Raw genomic sequence first — 20,676 nt, forward strand, 5'->3', positions numbered from 1 at the left:
ATATTTGCTCAGAGGAGTTTTTTGCTCAAGAGGAGTGTATCATTTGGGGAAGATTTCTCTCATTTTTGATCTTGTCTGCATTACGTTGTTCTTTACGCTGGAGAAGCAGACAACCCAGGTGCTTCCATCACACTGCTTTTATCCATCTTTCTTAAAACAGAGGCATAATGGATCCTCAACTCTATTTTTCTCCTGAGCAATTATTTGCAGTGGAGTATGAATTTTTGAAGTGCATTATTGTTGGGCCACCAGAGAAATAGCTCACTTGGATTGTGAGATGGCTTTGCTATGTACATCATGCAGCTCTGAGCCTGGCCCCCACCACACTGAAGGGAGCTTTGGTGCTGAGCTCTCTTTCTCTTTCTATAAAGAAACAGGAGTGCCAATTGGTGGTGCCCCTGGCTGAACACACATGTTACAGTGTGAGGGCCTGGGTTCAAGCCCCAGGCCCCCATCTGAAGGGGGAAAGCTTTGCAAGTGGTGAGGAAGTCTCTCTCCCTCTCTCTCTCTCTCCCCCCTTTTGATTTCTGGCTGTCTCTATTCAATAGATAAATAATGATAATAAAAAATTAAAGAAAGAAGCCTAAAAACATCATTTACTGTTGTTTAAATACATCAGTCCTCTGAATTTGACAAATCTGCCTCCTTCCCAGTAAACTTGCAGATAAAAGAGGCTTACATTTGTCTTACATTGCTTTTGAATTATTGAATTTATTTTTTTTTCAAGGTTCCTATGCAGTCTTCTAATTTGGAAAAATCAACTTACATGAAACTCAGGGAAATGATTTTAAGTACATTTCCGGGCAAATGATTAACTTAAAAAAAATGCCGTAAAGTCCCTATTTTCTGTCCTCAGGAATTGCATCTTGAGATCACGTAGAACAAAATCCTTTTCTGAAATATTTGCATACTATCGAGTTGCAGCCTATTATACTTTGCAAAGTGAATGGAAATTTGTAAACAAAGAAAGACTCAGTGAAGGTCAGAAGGTCAGAGTGGCAGAACACAGGCTTTGCAGACCTGAGGCCGACAGAGCTGTAGGCAGTCAACCCGGAGGGGGCAAGAAGAAGGGGCAGATCTATGAGGAGAGAGGCAAATCCATCACCACCACCACCACCACCACCATCACCATCATCATCATCATCATCATCACTACTACTATCCTTGATACACTTCTTCACCTAAATGCCAAGTCTGGTCCTCAACTGCTAACCTTGCCAACATCTGATGGTTGACAAACCAGAGTAACTGATGTCTCACTGTAGCTCCCCCCCCCCCCCAGAATTATGTCTATTTTCAAAGAATGGAAAGATAGCTATTTTTTTGTTGTGGTGTGTTGGAAAATTTTGATAATGTGAAGTACAGCTGACAGCAAAAACAAGAACCACTTTGTCTGAAAGTGGTTGCTACTAGTTACTCTTGGTTAGGTGAAATGTATTCACGAATAGTGATCGTGAAGGCCATCTCTAGCTGTGGCAGTGAGACAGTTCACTTTCTAGTAAGTGCTAGTAACATAGTGGCTTCAGTGCTCTGGTGTTGATAGCCTAGCCTTTAAGTTATCTTCTTTTTTTAAAGAAAAATAGTTTTTCCTTTAAAAAATCTTTTATTTATTTATTTATTATGGATAGAGACATGGAGGCATTGAGAGGGGAGGAGGAGATAGAGAGGGAGAGAGACAAGGAGACACGTGCAGCCCTGCTTCACTACTTTTGAAATTTTCCCCCTACAGGTGGGGACCTGGGACTTGAACCTGGGTCCTTGCACACTGTAGTGTGAGTGCTTAACCAGGTGTGCCACCACCTGGCCCCTCCTTTAAGTTTTCTAATTTCCATAAGTAAATGCTCCAAAATCAGTTAGTAGATTGTGAGTCATAGCCTCCCACCTCTCTCTCCCTCTTCCTCTCCCTCTCCCTTTCCCTCTCTCTCTCTCTTTCTCTCTCTCCCTCTCCCCCCACCCCCTCTCTCTCTCTCTCTCTCTCTCTCTCTCACACACACACACACACACACACACACACACACACACACAATTGTATTGCATGAATTCCTGTTTGGTTTATCTTTAGAGAGACTACCTAGGGTTTGGCAGGAATTGTCAGACTCTTAAGCAATCTTAAATTATCATAGCTGGAAGAGAGTGGCATTATCACCTGTGTGAAAATTTAGGCCAAGACAACCACAACAAACACTATGTGGTGTTACTGTGCACCTTGAGTCCATCCCAGAAGGTCCCATCGCTCTATTGGAACCTGGTGCTCACAACCAGGGGTCTCTGTGCTCTCGGGAGAAAGTAGTAAAGGAAGACAGGATGCAGATAGAGAAATGGTGACATAGATCCAGCTGGTGCCAACAAAAAGAACTGAACCGCCTGACTATGATTTCTGAAGGAAGAGAAAGGAAGAAGAATGAATGAAGATGGAGGCGTCATTTCCCAAACTTCTGAGGAGCTGCTGTGACTTCACGTGACCTGGACAGGATCTGACTACTGAGAAAATAAAAAATCAGTGTGATGTTTTAAGAACCCAGCTACCAAAGAAGAGAGAGAGAGGACATAAACACTTGGTGTGAGCAAAATGGGGATGAGTAGGGCTGGGGAGACAGCAGAATGGTTATGAAAAAGTCCTTCATGGGGACCGGGCGGCGGTGCACTCACTTAAGCGCACATAGTGCAAAGCACAAGGACCAGCGCAAGGATACAGGCTGGAGTCCCTGCTCCCCACCTGTGGAGGGTGATGAGGGCTTTGGAAATGGTGAAGGAGGTCTGCAGGTGCCTTTCTTTCTTTCTCTTTATCTCCCCCTCCTCTCTCAATTTCTCTCTTCCTATCCAATAAAATGAAAAAAAAAAAAAAAAAAAAGAAAAGTCTTTCATTTCTGGGACTCTGAGGACCAGGTTCAATCCAGCATAAGCCAAAGCTGGGCAGTGCTCTGTAACCACTCCGTCTCTCTCCTCTTCCCTGTATCTTCCACTCTGTATCTCTCATTAAATATAGACATACATAAATAACAGGGCTGAGCACTGAGACACAGAGACCAGCAATGACTGAGCATCTGTTCAGTAGCTGGGATGATGACGGGAGGTTTTTGCTCGCACACTTCTCACTCATGCTCGTATGGAGAGAAAGGAAGAAGGGGAGGAGGAGCAAATTGTGACCTGATCAGAAAAGACTCTGTTTAAGCTGAAAGTCAAGGAATTCACCTTGCAAAGGCAGAATTTCCACCACTGGCTCAGGTACGGCCTCTAGCGCTAATTAAATTTTTTTCCAGTGCCCAAAACAGTTACATCTCTGTCCACCTACTAATGTGACTGCAGATGTGTACTTCTGCCCATACTTACCATGGTCTTTTTATTCTGGTCTTCAGTAGAGATTTCAATTTCCTTAAAAGAATTCCATTTTTCTTTCTCTCTCTCTCTCTCTCTTTCTTTCTTCCTTCCTTCCTTCCTTCCTTCTTTCCTTTCTTTCTTTCTTTCTTTTCTTTTCTTTTCTTTTTTTTTTTTTTTTTTTTTTTTACCAGAGCACTGTTCAGCCTTGGCTTATGGTGGTGCAGGGGGTTGAACTTGGGACTTTGGAGCCTCAGGCATGAAAATCTCTGCATAACCATATGCTATCTACCCCCCAAAGAGTTCTGTAGGACTATGAAATATTATGCCCTGACATGATTCAAAGCGTGACTATTATAGGAAAATAGTGAAGCCTTTTGATAGCTGAACAATATTGTAAAGTGCTTTGAGTGAAAAATACCTACAATGGAAACACATTTTCAAGCCATTTTGGGGGGGAAGGGTGAGTGTGGCCACCCTGCTAAGTGCACATATCATCAAGCCAAAGAACCTGGGTTCAAGTCTCTGCTCCCCACCTGCAGGGGGTCTGCTTCGGGAGTGATGAAGCAGGTCTGCAGGTGTCTATCTTTCTCTCTTCCTCCCTGATCTCTCTCAATTTCGATCTATCCTATCTAATAAAAATTAGAGGGGGGAGGGGAGGAAAGTGTCCGTGGGAAGTGGAGGAGTCCTCATTCTGGCCCCAAGCCCCAGCAATAACCCTGGTGGCAATAAAAACAAACAAGCGAACATTTTTTTCCTCCTAGTTAAATACTACTCAAGTGTCACTTCGACTATCTCATTAATTTAGGTTCATTTTCAGATTTGATTCTTCTGTGTTTATTCTCCTGACTAAAGGAATCAAAATTTACTCTGATGTTTATTGTAAAACATCAAAATCCCCTTTTTTTCTCTTTTTCCACATATTTCCTTTCCTAAAGTTTACATGCTCTTCTAAATCTAGTTCTCAATACAAGCATTTCCTTCATCACTCTTTTTTTTTTGTTGTTTTTCCTCCAGGGTTATCACCGGGGCTCGGTGCCTGCACTATGAATCCACTGCTCCTGTGGTCATTTTTAAAATTTTATTTATTTATTTATTTTGGATAGGACAGAGGAATTGAGAGGGGCAGGGGAGACAGAGAGGGGGAGAGACAGAGAGACACCTGCAGACCTGCTTTACTGTTTGTGAAGCGCTGCCCAGCCCCGCCCATAGGTGGGGAGCTGGGGCCTCGAACCAGGATCCTTGAGCAGTCCTTGCTTCATACTGTGTGCACTTAACCTGATGGCTATCACCCAGAACCCTTCATGATTCATTCTTCTTGCTCATCTGGTCATCAGGTCTTTCAAATTCATCCCTCTGGATGAAGACCCCCGGGGTTCACAATATGGGGGTGGTCCTCGGACTTAGCATTGCTGGACTGGATTGTAGAATGGTCTGCCTGGCTCTGGTCTCTGACCTCCTGACAACACAGGTTGGCAGAATAATCCTTCTAAAATGAAATTGTTCAGGACCGTTTTATGAAAGGATCTGCTGGTTTCTCCTTGCCAACGGAAGAATCCTAGTGCTTTACTAAGCTAGAGAATTTGCTTCTCTCTGACACCCACCAGTGTGTCTTTAAGTGAAGAGCTCTATCTACTGTATACTGACACAAATTTGATGCTCTAATGCTGTGATCGTTTTGGTCAGCCCTGAGCACACTTGGCTGTTCCATATCCTATGCTATACTTTGGATATACTATTTCTTTGCCTGGAATACTGTTCTTCCAGGATGCTTGTTAGAGCTGAACACTAAAGATCCTTGTTTGCAATGCTTTCCCCTAAGGAAAAAAAATCCCTAGGAAAATTTTCTCCTTTGCCATAAGATTATTATTTTTTTTAAAAAAAGTTTATTTATTGATTTTTATTTGAGAGAGAGAAAGAGAAAGATACAGAGAGAAAGACACACAGAAAGAACCAGAGCTCTGCTCAGTTCTGATGTATGGTGGTGCTGAGGATTGAACCTAGGAACCTAGAGCTTCAGGCACGCAACTCTGTGGCATAACCGTTATGTTGTCTCTCTCCCCAGCATTGCCATAGGTTTCTAAAGTCCATTTTGTCCAGTCCGCAGAGGATACATATGGTATTCATTTGCTCACTTTATGCTGTCTGGTTTTCCTTTACTACAGATTCACCTAGGTGTTGTTAAAATTTCGGGAGGCTCTGGTCGGGCTGGCTTGCTTCACGGGCGGGTAACAGAGACGCGGAGACAACGGCTGGGCAGGGAAGCTGTATTTCTTTATTCAGGAACAGTGATTCATAAACTAATCAAACTAATCACCAAACAGAACTCTGCTGTCTCTTTGCGGCGGCGGCACAAGCACTCTCTCTCTTACTCTGGAACTCTGCCACTCTCCAACTCTGGCACTCTGGAACTCTCGTACTTGAGAGCCCTCTGAAACTCTGGCACACTGGAACTCTCTCTTACTCTGAAACCCTGAAACTCTCGAACTCTCGTACTCAGGAACTCTGGCACTCTGAAAACTCAGGAACTCAGGAACTCTCTCTCTGGCACTCTCTCTTACTCTGAAACCCTGAAACTCTCGAACTCAGGAACTCCGGAACTCTGGCACTCTCGAACTCAGGAACCCAGGAACTCTAGCACTCTCGAACTCAGGAACCCTCTCCCGGGGTTCCTTTGGGGCGGGGCCAAGCGGGCCCGCGAAATTAGCAGGCCTGATCCAATTCTCTTGGCGGGGGGAGGGCTAGAACAAACCAATGTAAAGCATATGACACCTAGGGCCACATCATGTCTTTTTATTTTCATAAATATTTCTGAAGGAAACCTGAAAGGTAATTCCATAAAACGGGCCTGGACGTGATGCTTTCTGAGTGAATGGAGGAGGAACAGAGAAGTTCAGTCGTGTGCCAAGTTTCCTAAGATCATTCAAATGTCATTGTGCTGCCTATTCTTTCCACTACAGTGTTGAAAAGCCTTGTTTCCCCTCTTTTTGTTGAAGGGGGTCAGTGCTTTACGGTACAGTTATTGACTGATACAGGGGTACGGTTTCACTGTGCCCCAGGACCCCGGAGTCCTCTTCTACCTCTCCCTCGCCCGCCTTTCTTTGCTTTGATGCAATGCACCAGGTCCATCCAGTTCTAGTGTCACTTGGTGCTGTCCCTCCCTATTTATTGAGTAAGTCCCCAATTTCAAGTAAGATTATTTGGAACCAAATCCTTCCCTGCCCCCTTACATAAAATGTATGTAGAAAGCTGAGAGGGGAAACTCTTTATCCTTTTATTTTGTAGTTACTAAAATTATGGCATCTTTTTAGTGGTTCAGTCTGGGTTTTGTCTTTGAAAATAAAACTTAGAAGTTAGAAAGATTTATACTATTAACATTAAAGCAATGATTCAACCACATTTCCAGAATCATCTGCTGTTACTTCTTTTTTTTTTAAAAAAAATATTTACTTATTTATTTTATTATTAGTGATTTAACAATGATCAAGATTGTGGGATAAGAGGGGAACAATTCCACACAATTCCCACCACCAGAGTTCCATGTCCCATCTCCTCCATTGGAAGCTTCCCTATTATTTATCTCTCTGGGAGTACAGACCAAAGATCTTTTTTTTTTTTTTTTAAGATTTTATTTATTTATTAATGAAAAAGATAGGAGAAGAGAGAGAAAGAATCAGACATCACTCTGATACATGTGCTGCCGGGGATTGAACTCAGGACCTCATGCTTGAGAGTCTAGTTCCTTAGTCACTGCGCCACCTCCTGGACCACCGGACCACAAATCTTTATGGGGTGCAGAAGGTGGGAGGTCTGGCCTCTGAAATTGCTTCTCCACTGGACATGGATGTTGGCAAGTGGATCCACACCCCCAGCCTGTTTCTATCTTTCCCTAGTGGGGCAGGGCTCTGGGAAGGTGGGGTTCTGGGACATATTGGTGAGGTCGTCTGCCCAGGGAAGTCAGGATGGCTTCATGGCAGCATCTGCAACTTGGTGGCTGAACAATAATTAAGATATGAAGCAGAACAAATTGTTTAGTAATCAGGAACCTAAAGGTCAGAATATAGCAGAGGAGATTTGGGTCTTCATGTTGGAAGAAGCTGGGTAGTCTATTTTAAGTGTGTGTGTGTGTGTGTGTGTGTGTGTGTGTGTGTGTGTGTGTGGTTATTGCTTGTTTTTGTCTCCAGGGTTAACTCTGGGGCTTGGTGTCTGCATTACGAATCCACTGCTCCTGGTAGCCATCTTTTTTTCTTTTTTTTTTTTTTTTTTTGACAGGACAGAAAGAAATTGAGCTGAGGGGGAGGGGACAGAGATTGAGAGAGGAAGGGAGACACTTGCAGACCTGCTTCAATGCTTGTGAAGTGTGCCCCCTGCAGGTAGGGAGCTGGGGGACTTGAACCCAGATCCTTGCACTGGTCCTTGTGCGCTTAACTGGTTGCACCACTGCCCAGCCACCCCCATTTCTTCTTTTAAGTCACTCTTTGGTTTTGGTAGAAATAATTTCTATTGTTTATAAAATGAAAACAAAACATACAATTCAAAGTGTAAACATTTAAAAACAACCCCCCTCAAATTCTGCCACCTAGAAATAACTATTGATTCTTTTTTCTGCATATCTATGCCCATATGCATACATAAGAACATGGTAGACTATAGAGAAAGGAAACAGACTTGAAGTGATTATGCTGTACCTTCCACTTTTATGTAGATGTTTCTAGATTTGATTTTAACTACTTTAGTTCAAGTGTCGAATAAACTAATGTAGTTAAAATTAAATGTAAAAAAAGAAGCTAAGTGAAACTAAAGCCACGTTTGAAATTTTTATTTTATGTCATTGCTTTCTGGAACACCACAAAATAAATCACTGTTTTCTAGAAGGTGTTTCTAATGTTTTAAAGAAGGATCCATTGGGGAGAAATTCTATTTGAATACAATTTTTGGTTTTGGCTAGACTTTATGTGATTTTTTTTTCAAGGACTACAATTGTTCTTTTAATGTTTCTAAAAATTTGTTTTATGGGAAAGGAAGACAGAAAAAAAGAACAGAGAGAGAAGGGGAGAGAAAGAAATACTGATAGGACATGATGGCAGAGGAGGACCTAGAGAGGGTTGAGTTTTTATGTGGAAAACTAGAAATGTTACACATGCACTACTGTATTTTACTGTTGACTGTAAACCATTGAGAGACAGGGAGAGAGAGAGAGAGAGAGAGAGAGAGATGAGTTTTTTCTTGTCATTTGTGGTATAGGAGTGAACACAAGCACTCTGATCATAACACATAACACAGACCCTACCCTGTGAGCCTCACCTCAGCACTACACGTCACGCTTGCTTCAGAGATTCTGGTGCGCCTTTCACTTCAGAGATTCTGGTGTGCCTTTCACTTCTATCACCTACTCTAAGAGCTAGCATTTCTTTTTTCTTTTCTTTCTTTCTTTTTTTTTTTTTTTTTTTTAACCAAAGCACTATTAAGCTCTGGCTTATGGTGGTGCAGGGGATTGAACCTGAGACTTTGGAGCCTCAGGCATGAGAGTCTATTTGTATAACCATTATGCTATCTACCCTCCACCCCCTCTCTTTTGTTTTCTTATCAGCACTTTAATTATCTCAGACCTTCCTTTGATATCGACTTGACTTTTTATTGTTGCCTTTTTTCTTGAATGAAGTGTTAATTTATGAATTTCATGATAGTATTTTGATCTTTGAGGTTTTGTCTTTTTATTTTATTTTTTTTTCTTTATTGGGGGACTAGTGTTTTACAGTCGACAGTAAATACAATCATTTATACATGGAAACATTCCTCAGCTTTCCACACAATAATACAACCCCAACTAGGTCCTCCGCCATCCTGTTCCAGGACCTGAACTCTCCCCCACCACCCACTCCAGAGTCTTTTATGTTGGTGCAATACACCAACCGAGATTTTGTCTTAATGCTATTTTATCACTTCTTGTGGCTTGTTTATAATAAAAACATGGCATTTATGTATCTTCTCTTAATTGTGCAGGTGTGATTACTTTTTAGGTTGGAATTTTTCTGCTAATTTTAATAAGCTCCGATTTTTTGTTTTTCTTCCCCAAATTATCTATGATGAACATATTAGCAATAGTTTAGACCTTTTGTTTTGTATTACTCATTCTTAAATTGCTCTGATATAAAACAAATGAATTCTGGACTTTCTTCTCTCCATATATAGCACTTCATTTTCTGACAAGATACAGTTCATACCTAGATTTTTTGTGTTTTCCTCATTTTTTTAAAAAAAATATTTATGAAAAAGAAACATTGACAAAAACCATAGCATAAGAGGGGTACAACTCCACACAGTTCCCACCACCGGATCTCCATATCCCATCCCCTCCCGTGATAGGTTTCCTATTCTTTATCCCTCTGGGAGTATGGACCCAGGGTCATTATGGGGTGCAGAAAGTGGGAGGACTGGGGGTCGGGCCATAGCCCAGCAGGTTAAGGGCACGTGGCGTGAAGTACAAGGACTGGCCTAAGGATCCCAGATCCTGATTGAAGCTCCTGGCTCCCCACCTGCAGGGGTGTCACTTCACAAGTGGTGAGCAGATCTGCAGGTGTCTGTCTTTCTCTCCCCCTCTCTGTTTTCCCCTCCCCTCTCCACTTCTCTCTGTCCTATCCAACAGTGACAACATCAATAATAACAACAATAACTACAAAAGCAACAAAAGGCAAAATAAGTAAACATATATATATACATATATATATATATATGTATATAAAAAGAAAGTAGGAGAACAGAGGCAACCAGTGGCGTTACTTTGTAAGACACAGGTACATGTAAAATAATGTCAAAGTACATAAATTATGGTGATGCTGTGTATGTTTTACTCATTTTTATGAGTTCTTCAAAACATTTTCTTCGTTATATTTATTTATTGGTAGAGACTATCAGAAATCAAGAGGGAGGGGGAGATAGAAAGGAAGAGAGACACCTGCAACCCTGCTTCACCACTTGCAAAGCTTCCACCCTGCAGGTAGGGAGTGGGGGGCTCAAACCCAGGTCCCTGTGCCTTGTAACATGTGCACTCAACCAGGTGCGCCACCACCTGGCCCCGAGTACATATTTCTTAAGTCTAAGCTTAATGTATCAAATTTGTAAAATGACTGAACTTGACCTTGGGTGCCTCTTTGGGACAAGTTATAGAGAAGAGTAGATTGTCAGAAAAAGCATTTGTTTTATTTACCTCTTCCGTAGCTTGTCTGTATTCAGTCAGGAAGAACTGACCAGAGGTGAAATCAGGGATGATTAAATGACAAGAAGCTGTGCAATCTTCTAGCCCTGAGATCATCCAGAAGCGTGTTCTGGGAACTTTAATAGTGTTGTGTGGATCTCACTATACGCCTCAGCAATTCACTACGAAACATTATGCAAGGAGTAGCCACAGACTCTCAGCTGACGAAGCTGGTCGTTGAAGTCCTCCCAGGTAGATGATACAAGTTCTGTCTGCGGTTTGGTTTGCCTATGGTTATGTTAGCTGGGGACTTTCTTTTATCCTGACCACGATTTAAAAGTTCAAGTTGTACAGCTTCATTTTTTCTGTTGTTCTAAGATCATTCTATAATGTCCTTAGTCTCTATCTCGTGTGTGTGTGTGTGTGTGTGTGTGTGTGTGTGTATTTACATTAAGTAGATGTTTGTTTCTGATGAGGTCATGCACAGAACACGCCCTGGCATGGAGCCTGTGCATCTTCTTTCGCCCTGGGTTCTCTGTCATTAGTCAGTTTGTGTCTCTTTTCCAGTCGACCACGTAGTGTGGCATGGAGATAGGAATATTCCCAAATTCAATGGATAACAAAAATAAGAATACTTCTGTAGAATCATCTATCTTTGAAATACTTCCAGTAGTTTATTTATTTATTTATTTTTATTTTTCAACAGGGATTCTCTGGGGCTTAATGCCTGTACAATATCACAGCTGACAGTCAACTTTTTCTTAATCTCTCCTCTCCCTTCCCCTCCCCTCCCCTCCCCTGACCTTCTCTCCTCTCCTATCCTTTCTTTCCTTTCTCCTTTTCTTCCTCCTTCCCTTCCTTCCTTCCATCCATCCGTCCTTCCTTCCTTCTTTCCTTCTTTCTTTCTTTCTTTCTTTCTTTCTCTCTTTCTTCTTTCCTTCCTTCCTTCCTTCCTTCTTTCCTTCTTTCTTTCTTTCCTTCTTTCGATAAAGGGTAACAGGCAGAGAGGGAAAGAGGGACAGAGAGAGGAGAGATACCACAAGACTGTGAAGTGTCCCCTTCGCACTGTGCTCCCATGTGGTGGCTAGGTGCATGAACGTGGGTCCTTGCATATAAAAACATGTGCCTTCTGCTGGGTGAGCTACCTCCTGGCCTTCCTCTTCCTGTTTGAACTTTTCGACTGGCTTTAATATCTGGTGGGTGTGTTTCTGGGCAGCAGTTCTCATCCAATTTCCTACAACCCTGAGGTTGCTTCAGAAGTCACAATGGGCTGTGACCTCCCCAAGGTGGTGAGAATTCGGGGTGGGGGGGAGGTGATTCTAATTATTATTGTTTAATTTCCAACTATAAAGAAAGATTTGTTTATTCTATTTGAAAGAATTGAGAAAAAGTTTTGGAATAACTACAATAAAGGGCACATTGTTTTTGAAACTTGGAAAAAACAGCATTCCAGAATTGTTGGCCCTCGTTCTTCCATGATCAGGAAGAAGAAACAGATAGTAAAGAAAAGGTTAGAAACATCTGGACTCCAGGACGCAGCACCAAAATAGGCCACATGCAAAGTCCAGAGCTCACTGCTGTGTGAAGCATAAAGTGCTCATTTTGGCTCAGGTAGAAACGTGTATTCTTGTTGTTGTCACCAGTGTTTCAAAGCTTCACAGCAACCTTTGAAGATGGAGAGGAGAGAGAGAGAGAGAGAGAGAGAGAGAGGGAGAGGAAGACAGAGAGACAGAGATAGAGACAGGAGAGAAAGCTTCCTTCAGTGTTGTGGGGGCAGAGTTTGAATGTTTGTGGCCCGAATGATAAAGCATGTACACTATTCAGGTGAGCTATGTGACCTACCTGCCTTAAATCACATTTTTTTTCTTCAGGGAATTAGGGTGAAATATTCAACGAATGTGATTGAGATAACCTTGGAAGCAGTGATTCATTGTCCAGCTTTGAGCCTATATTAGCAAGGGATCAACTATGATATTCCTTTCAGTGGTTCAACCAATTTTTTTTTACTTTCCAGAAACGACTCTGGGTACCTAAAATGCATATGTGAGTAAAGGTTTCAGTGACCATAAGTTCATACTTGTGATTTACAATGAGATCCTTACCTGATCCTTATCCCTTTTTCTGGCCAAGAGCCTACTACACCCTAGGATGTGCTATGCTCAGAGGGCAAAAAGGCCTCTGTCTGTTGTGTTAAGGGGAGGGAGGGCTTTTGGATATCACCCTAATGCTGGGAGCTGGCTGCCAGGAGGGTCAGTCAAATTTATGATGCCAAGTTTGGAAAGTGATTCAAACATATCCTTCACTTCCTAGAAGGGGCAAGGATGTGAACATTTGATCAGTCATCAAACATTTAATGATTTTATTAGTCTTGTGAAGTGATGAAACCTCCACAAAACCGCAAGAGAATGGAATTCGAAGCCTTCCAGGTTGTCAAACCAACACATTTGCTAAGCTGTTGAACCCTAAACCCTGCCATCAGTACAGAAGCTCTTTTGTGCTGGGTGTGACCCTATCGTTCTTCATCTGACTAGTGATTCTTTCATTTACTAATTCTGGTCTGTGTCATTTATTGATTTATTGTCTCCAGGATTATTGCTGGGGGTCGATGCCCGCACTATGAATCCACTACTCCTGGAGGCCATTTTTCCCATTTTGTTGCCCTTGTTGTTACCCTTGTTGTTACTGTTGTTGTTGGATAGGACAGAGATAAATGGAGAGAAGAGGGGAAGACAGAGAGGGGGACAGAAAGACAGACATCTGCAGATCTGCTTCACCGCTTGTGAAGCGACTCCCCCTGCAGATGGAGAGCCGGGGGCTAGAGCCTGAATCCTTATGCTGGTCCTTGTACTTTGCGCCATGTATGCTTAACTCTCTGCACTACCACCTGGCCCCCTGTCTTTTATTATTTGTAATATTTGTACTGTTCTTTAAATGGCATTGGTTTACAAGATTGTGAATGTTTTAGAACTATGATTTCACACATCCAACTGTATTACTCAAAATATACAAATCAAATAAAATGTGTAACTAAACCACACTCACCACCAAACTCAACATGCCACTCAGCATCCTCCCAAGTCTATTGGATTCTCCAACACACCCCCGGCACCCTCTTTGGGAAACTCAATTCTATGGTCCAAGTTCCAAGACGTGTCTTCATTTGACTTTCCATTTTACCTCAGCATTGTTTTTCCAGCACCTGGACTCTCCCCGCCACCCACCCCAGAGTCTTACTTTGGTGCAGTACACCAGCTCCAGTTCAGGTTTTACTTGTGTTTTCTCTTCTGATCTTGTTTTTCAGTTTCTGCCTGAGAGTGAGATCATCCCATATTCATCTTTCTGTTTCTGACTTAGTTCACTTATTATGATTTCTTCAAGCTCCATCCAAGATGGGTTGAAAACAGTGAAATCACCATTTTTAGTAGCTGAGTAGTGTTCCATTGTGTATATAGACCACAGCTTACTCAGCCACTCATCTGTTGTGGGACACCTGGGTTGCTTCCAGGTTTTGGCTATTACAAATTGTGCTGCTATGGACATAGATGTACACTCCTCATGAGTCGTATTGCTGTAGTTTACACAATTTTAATAGCAATACAAATATTTTGATAAAAAGGAAAACTTAACTATATTAAATTTTTAAAAATTTCTTTATTGGGGAATTTATGTTTTACATTTGACAGTAAATGCAGTAGTTTGTACATTCATAACACTTCCCAGTTTTCCATATAAAAATACAACCCCCACTAGGTCCTCTGTCATCCTTCTTGGACCTATATTTTCCCCCCTCCCCACCCCAGAGTCTTTTACTTTGGTGCAATACGCCAATTCCAGTTCAGGTTCTACTTGTTTTCTCTTCTAATCTTAAATTTCAACTTCTGCCTGAGAGTGAGATCATCCCATGTTCATCTTTCTGTTTCTGAATTATTTCACTTAACATGAATTTTTCAAGGTCCATCCAAGATCGGCTGAAAATGGTGTAGTCACCAATTTTTTTGTAGCTGAGTAGTATTCCATGGTGTATATATACCACAACTTGCTCAGCCACTCATCTGTTGTTGGACACCTGGGTTGCTTCCAGGTTTGGGCTATTACAAATTATACTGCTAAGAACATATGTGTACACAGATCTTTTTGGATGGGTGTGTTGGGTTCCTTAGGATATATCCCCAGGAGAGGAATTGCAGGATTATAGGGTAGGTCCAATTCTAGCCTTCTGAGAGTTCTCCAGACTGTTCTCCACAGAGGTTGTGTCGGGCTGAGCTTCACTGACGGGAGACAGAAGACCAGGGACTCATGGTTGAGCTGTACGCAGTATCTCTTTATTCATGCAGGACGCAGCGCAATCTATACCAAGCTAGACTAAACTAACAACTAACTAAAACAAACAATGTTGTCTTTATATATACTTCCCAAATAGGGTGTGAACAGGATGTGACACAGAGAGGGTGGAGAGAAAAGTGACTGGTGAAAATCAGGGTGTGACAAGGAGAGGGGGGTGGAACAGGTGAGAATTCTACCACTAAACCACCAATGCCCTGGAGGGTGCTTTATGTAAATGTAAAAGTGATTTATGTAAATAGACGGCAGTGGTTATGTAAATAGAATACAGTGGTTATGTAAATAGAATGCAGTGTTAAGCAGGGGGGATTTAAACCAAATGAAACAGAAGGGGTTTTTAGAAGCATACCAACAATTCCCCCTTTCTTTTTAACTAATGGCCATAGTATTAGGAGTGTGGGGTGAACAGAAACCTATATCGTACAGGTGTTTTCAAAAGAACTGGCATAAGACATGGAAAAAAATAGGCGAGCAGCAATAACCAGTGTGATGCCAAGGGGAATGTTTCTTGACTCAAAGGGCAAGGCCTAGCAGGCGAAAGGGCATTTCTTGCCTCTGGGAACACTTCATGCCTCTGGGGGCAATTCACACCTCTGTGGGCATCTCTTGCCTCAAAGGGCATTTCCTGACTCTGTGGGCATAACCTAATAAGGAGTGGGGGTTTCTGACTCTGGGGCAGAGCCTGCAGGTGAGTGGACATAGTCTATAAAGTCTCAAGGCAATTGGCTGAAGTTAGTCTTTGAGAAACACAGCAGCGTGTACCAGTAAGTCCGATGGAGGTGTCAGTCCAAAGTAGATGGCCATGGAAGAAAATGCCAGGGGATGAAACACTGCACGTCTGTCTCGATGGGGAATGTCGGCCACCAGAATTCTGCTTTTCTGTAGAGAGTGAGCTTTGGAGTCTGTGAATCTGTTTCTTCAGGTCGTGCCAGGTCACATCATTGGTTTCCAGGGGTGTGTTGTAGTCATTCTATCTTGTGGGCGATGTCAGAGAACAGGATCCAAATGGATTTCCAGGAATTCCATTTGAGTAGATGCTTTTTCATGTGAAGACTTGACAGCTGAAATTCACTTACTTGTCAAACAAAACTTGTAGCAGATTAGAAGTTTACTATAATTGATAACTCCATTATAATTGGAAGTCCTTTCTAGTATGAATTCAAAGTTGTTGAAACAGTTTAAACTCAATAAAATGTGGAAAGGTAAACAGAAGAATCATGGTAGAAGCCTCAGGCATGAGAATTAACATAATCATTCCACTATCTGCCCCACCCATAACTCATACTGTTTCAGGATTAAACATTTCAGATTTATGCCAAGACGTAAAAAAGAAATCAAAGGAGGGAAAAAACAATTTTTTGGATTGTTTCTGGATGTCTCTAGAAATCATGGCTGCGTCCAGCATTTTTTTTTTAAGTCAATGTCATACAAAAATTCAGTCATTCAAATCACTCTCTTATGAAACAGATCTCACCCTGTAGCATTATGAGTCCCTGGAGGGCGTCCTAGTCCAAAAAGCTCTTCGAAATTCCATTTAGGGTGCTTCTGACTGTTCCTGCTGGATTGCTTCAGGCACCCATTTTTAAAAGTGTCTTCCCATCGAAGAAAGAATCCAATCAGGAGAGTAGAACTAACCACGTGTCTCCATTCTTGGGGACTGCCACGGTACTGGAGAATGCTCCTCAAATTAGAGTAGTCCTTCTCCATGGGAAACATGCGAGAAGTCCAGAAAGTCCCAGGGGAAATCTCCGAGCATATCCCAAGGTCTATGACGGTCATAAAGAACCAAATTGTGGCCTGGAGCAAAATTCAGTCCTTTTCCTTGGGAAACATGAGAGAGGGAATCCAGAAAGTCCAAGGAGAAATCTCCGTGCATCTCCCAAGCTCTATGATCCCGGTCATAAGAAACCAAAGTTTCTTCGGTCAGGGAACCGAAGTGTGGCCCAGAGTAAAATGTTCCAGAGACAGAGAAACTGTCTCATAATGAAACAGTAGAGGCTTTGGCAAACCTCTTCATAAATAGAAAGGCAACCCATGGTGGATGGGTAGCCAAGTTTACTTATCTGGGCAATGGGCAGATTAGGTCCCACGTCGGTGCCGGTCTCTGTTTCAGGGCTTATGTCAGTCCCTTGTTCGGGCGCCATATGTTGTTGTCAATGAGCTGGCTTCACGGGCGGGTAACAGACGACCAGGGATTCATGGTTGAGCTGTAGGCAGTATCTCTTTATTCATGCAGGACGCAGCACAATCTAAGCCGAGCTAAGCTAAACTAACAATTAACTAAAACGAACAATATTGTCTTTATATATACTTCCCAAGTAGGGTGTGAACAGGATGTGACACAGAGAGGGTGGAGAGAAAAGTGACTGGTGAAAATCAGGGTGTGACAAGGAGAGGATCAGGGTGTGACAAGGAGAGGGGGTGGAGCAGGTGAGAATTCTACCACTAAGGTTGAACCAATTTACATCCCCACCAGGAGTGCAGGAGGGTTGCTTTGACCCCACAACCTCTCCAGCATTTGCTGCTGTTACCTTTTCTGATGCATGACATTCTCACAGGAGTGAAGTGGTATCTTGTTGTCTTTATTTGCATTTATCTGACAATCAAAGACTTGGAGCATTTTTTCATGTGTTAGTTGGCCTTTTGGATCTCTTCTGAGGTGAATATTCTTTCCATGTTCTCTCCTCATTTTTGGATGGGGTTATTTGTTGTCTTGTTGTTGAGTCTGGCAAGCTCTTTATATATGTTGGTTATTAAACTCTTATCTGATGTATGGCATGTAAAGATCTTCTCCCATTCTGTGAGGGGTCTCTTGGTTTGGGTAGTGGTTTCTTTTGCTGTGCAGAAGCTTTTTAACTTGTTGTAGTCCCATAGGTCTATGCTTGCCTTAGTCTTCTTTGTAATTGGAATCGTTTCATTGAAGATGTCTTAAAATTGGTGCAGAAAAGAGTTCTGCAAATATTTTCCTCTAAGTATCTGATAGTTTGTGGTCTAACATCCAAGTTCTTGATCCACCTGGAATTTACTTTTGTATTTGGTGAAGTATAGTGGTTCAATTTCATTCTTCTGCATATTTCAACCCATTTTTTCCAATACCATTTGTTGAAGAGACTCTGCTTTCCCCCACTTTATAGTTTGGGCACCTTGATCAAAGATTAGATGTCCATCGGTGTGGGGGGCTTACTTCTGGGCTCTCAATTCTATTCCACTGGTCAGTGTGTCTATTCATGTTCCAGTACCAAGCAGTTTTGATGAAAATGGCCCTATAATACAATTTGAGATCTGGGAGTGTGATGCCTCCGGTTCTGTTCTTTCTTCTCAAGATTGTTTTGGCAATTCTAGGTCTTTTCTGGTTCCTGATAAACATTTGTAGCATTTGTTCTATTCTCCTAAAAATTGTGTTTGGGATCTTGATGGGGATATCATTCAATTTGTATATGGCTCTGGGTAGTATATTCATTTTGATGATGTTAATTCTTCCAACCCTTGAACATGAAATATCTTTCCACTTCTTTGTCTTTTTCTGTTTTTTGAGTAGTGACTCATAATTTTCAGTATACAAGTCTTTCACTTCTTTGGTTAGGCTTATTCCTAGGTATTTTATTGTTTTTGTTGCTATAGTAAATGGAATTGATTTCTGGATTTCAACTTCTTCTAACTTAGTGTTTGCATAGAGGAATGCCAATGACTTGTGAATGTTAATTTTGTAGCCTGACAACTTAGTCTATTGCCTGATGATTTCCAAAAGCTTCTTGCTGGATTCTTTAAGTTTTTCTATGTATACAATCATGTCATCTGCAAATAGGGTGAGTTTGACTTTTTCTTCTCCAATCTGTATCCCTTTAATTCCTTGCTCTTGCCTGATTGCTACGGCAAGAACTTCCAACACTATGTTGAATAGTAATGGTGATAGTGGGCAGCCCTATCTAGTACCTGATCTGAGGGGAAATGCTTCCAGTTTTTCACCATTGAGTATGATGTTGGCTGTAGGTTTGCTATATATAGACTCCACTATCTTGAGGAATTTTCCATCTATTCCCATTTTTGTAGTGCTTAGATCATAAAGGGATGTTGTATTTTGTCAAAGGCTTTCTCTGCATCTACTGATATGGCCATGTGGTTTTTGGTCTTGCTTTTATTGATGTGGTGGATCATGTTGATTGATTTATGTATATTAAACCATCCTTGTATCCCTGGGATAAACCTCACTTGGTCATGGTGAACAATCTTTTAAAAATACTGCTGTATTTGTTTTAAAAGAATTTTGTTCATTATTTTAGCATCTATGTTCATCAGAGATATTGGTCTGTAGTTTTCTTTTTTGGTTGTGTCCTTATATGCTTTTGGTATCAAAGTGATGTTGGCTTCATAGAAGCTGGAAGGGAGTATTCCAGTGTCTTCAATCTTCTGGAAGACTTTTAAAAGTAGAGGTATTAGTTCTTCTTTGAAGGTTTTGTAGAATTCATTTGCAAATCCATCTGGTCCAGGACTTGTATTTTGAAGAAGGTTTTTGATAATGGATTTAATTTCATTAGCTTTGATGGGCCTGTTATGTTATCTAGTTCCTCTTTATTTAAGTTTGGAAGTTTGTAGGTATCTAGGAAATTGTCCATTTCTTCCTGGTTCTCTAGCTTGGTGGCATATAGTTGTTCCTAGAAGCCACTCATGATATGTTGAATTTCTGCAGTGCCTGCAGTGCCTCTTCATTTATGATCCGATTTATTTGGGTCTTCTCTCTTTCTTTTTTTGTGAATCTGGCTAAAGGTCTGTCAATTTTGTTCAGTCTTTTGAAGAACCAACATTTACTTTTGTTGATCTTTTGTATGGTTTTCTTATTTTCAATGTTATTGATTTCTGCCCTAACTTGGGTGATTTCTCTCCTTCTGGTTACTCTAGGGTTCCTTTGTTCTTTTTCTCCTTCTCCTTCTCCTCCTCCTCCTCCTCCTCCTCCTCCTCCTCCTCCTCCTCCTCCTCCTTCTTCTTCTTCTTCTTCTTCTTCTTCTTCTTCGTCTTTAAGATGTGCAATCAGGCTGTTTATTTGTACTTTTTCTTGTTTCCTAATGTGTGCTTGTATGGCTATGAACTTCCCTCTCAGTACTGCCTTGGCTGTGTCCCAAATATTTTGATAGCTTGTATCTTCATTTTTGTTGAACTCTCAAAACATTTTGATTTCTGCCTTTATTTTCTCTTTGACCCAGTAGTTGTTAAGTCATGTGCTGTTGAGCTTCCACATGTTGGGACTATTACTAATATTTTGTTGATTGTTAAGTGTTAATTTAATTCCACTGTTGTCTGAGTAGTTGCTTTGGATGATATCAATGCTCTTGAATTTGCTGGTGTTGTCTTTGTGGCCTAACATATGGTCTATCCTTAAGAATGGCCCATGTGGACTTGAGTAAAATGTGTATTCCAGTTTCTTGGGGTGAATGACTCCTAAAATGTCCAATAGTTCTTGTTTATCTATCTTCTCATTTAGCTTCCTTATGTCTTTATTGATTTTCTGCCTGGATGATCTGTCAAGTTGAGAGAGTGGGGTGCTGAAGTCCCCTACTATGACTGTGTTGCTGTTAATATATTGTTGTAGCTCTTTCAGTAGACATTTGATGTAATTAGATGGCTTCTCATTGTGTGCATAGTTGTTAATATTTGTTAAGTCCTCTTGATTGACTGATCCTCTGAGTATTAAATAGTGTTCATCCCTATCTTTTAAAATTTTATTTATTTTAAAGTCTTTTGTGCCAGATATGAGAATAGTTGTTCCTGCCCTTTTTTTGTGGGCCATTGACTTGTATGATAAGTTTTCCATCCTTTCACTTTGAGTCTTT

General features: G+C 41.4%; 1 protein-coding gene across 1 annotated transcript in view; it reads left to right on the forward strand.

The window, feature by feature from the left end:
• Positions 1-458: 458 nt before the first annotated feature.
• Positions 459-20,676, forward strand: part of LOC103108868 (adhesion G-protein coupled receptor F2) — a 56,582-nt gene continuing 36,364 nt past the window's right edge. Inside the window, exon 1 of the mRNA XM_060184137.1 lies at positions 459-480. The gene's annotated coding sequence lies outside the window, so the exon portion shown is untranslated. The remainder of the gene's footprint in view (positions 481-20,676) is intronic.

The sequence above is a fragment of the Erinaceus europaeus genome, unplaced genomic scaffold, assembly GCF_950295315.1.
Source record: "Erinaceus europaeus unplaced genomic scaffold, mEriEur2.1 scaffold_813, whole genome shotgun sequence".
Classification (NCBI taxonomy): Eukaryota; Metazoa; Chordata; class Mammalia; order Eulipotyphla; family Erinaceidae; genus Erinaceus; species Erinaceus europaeus.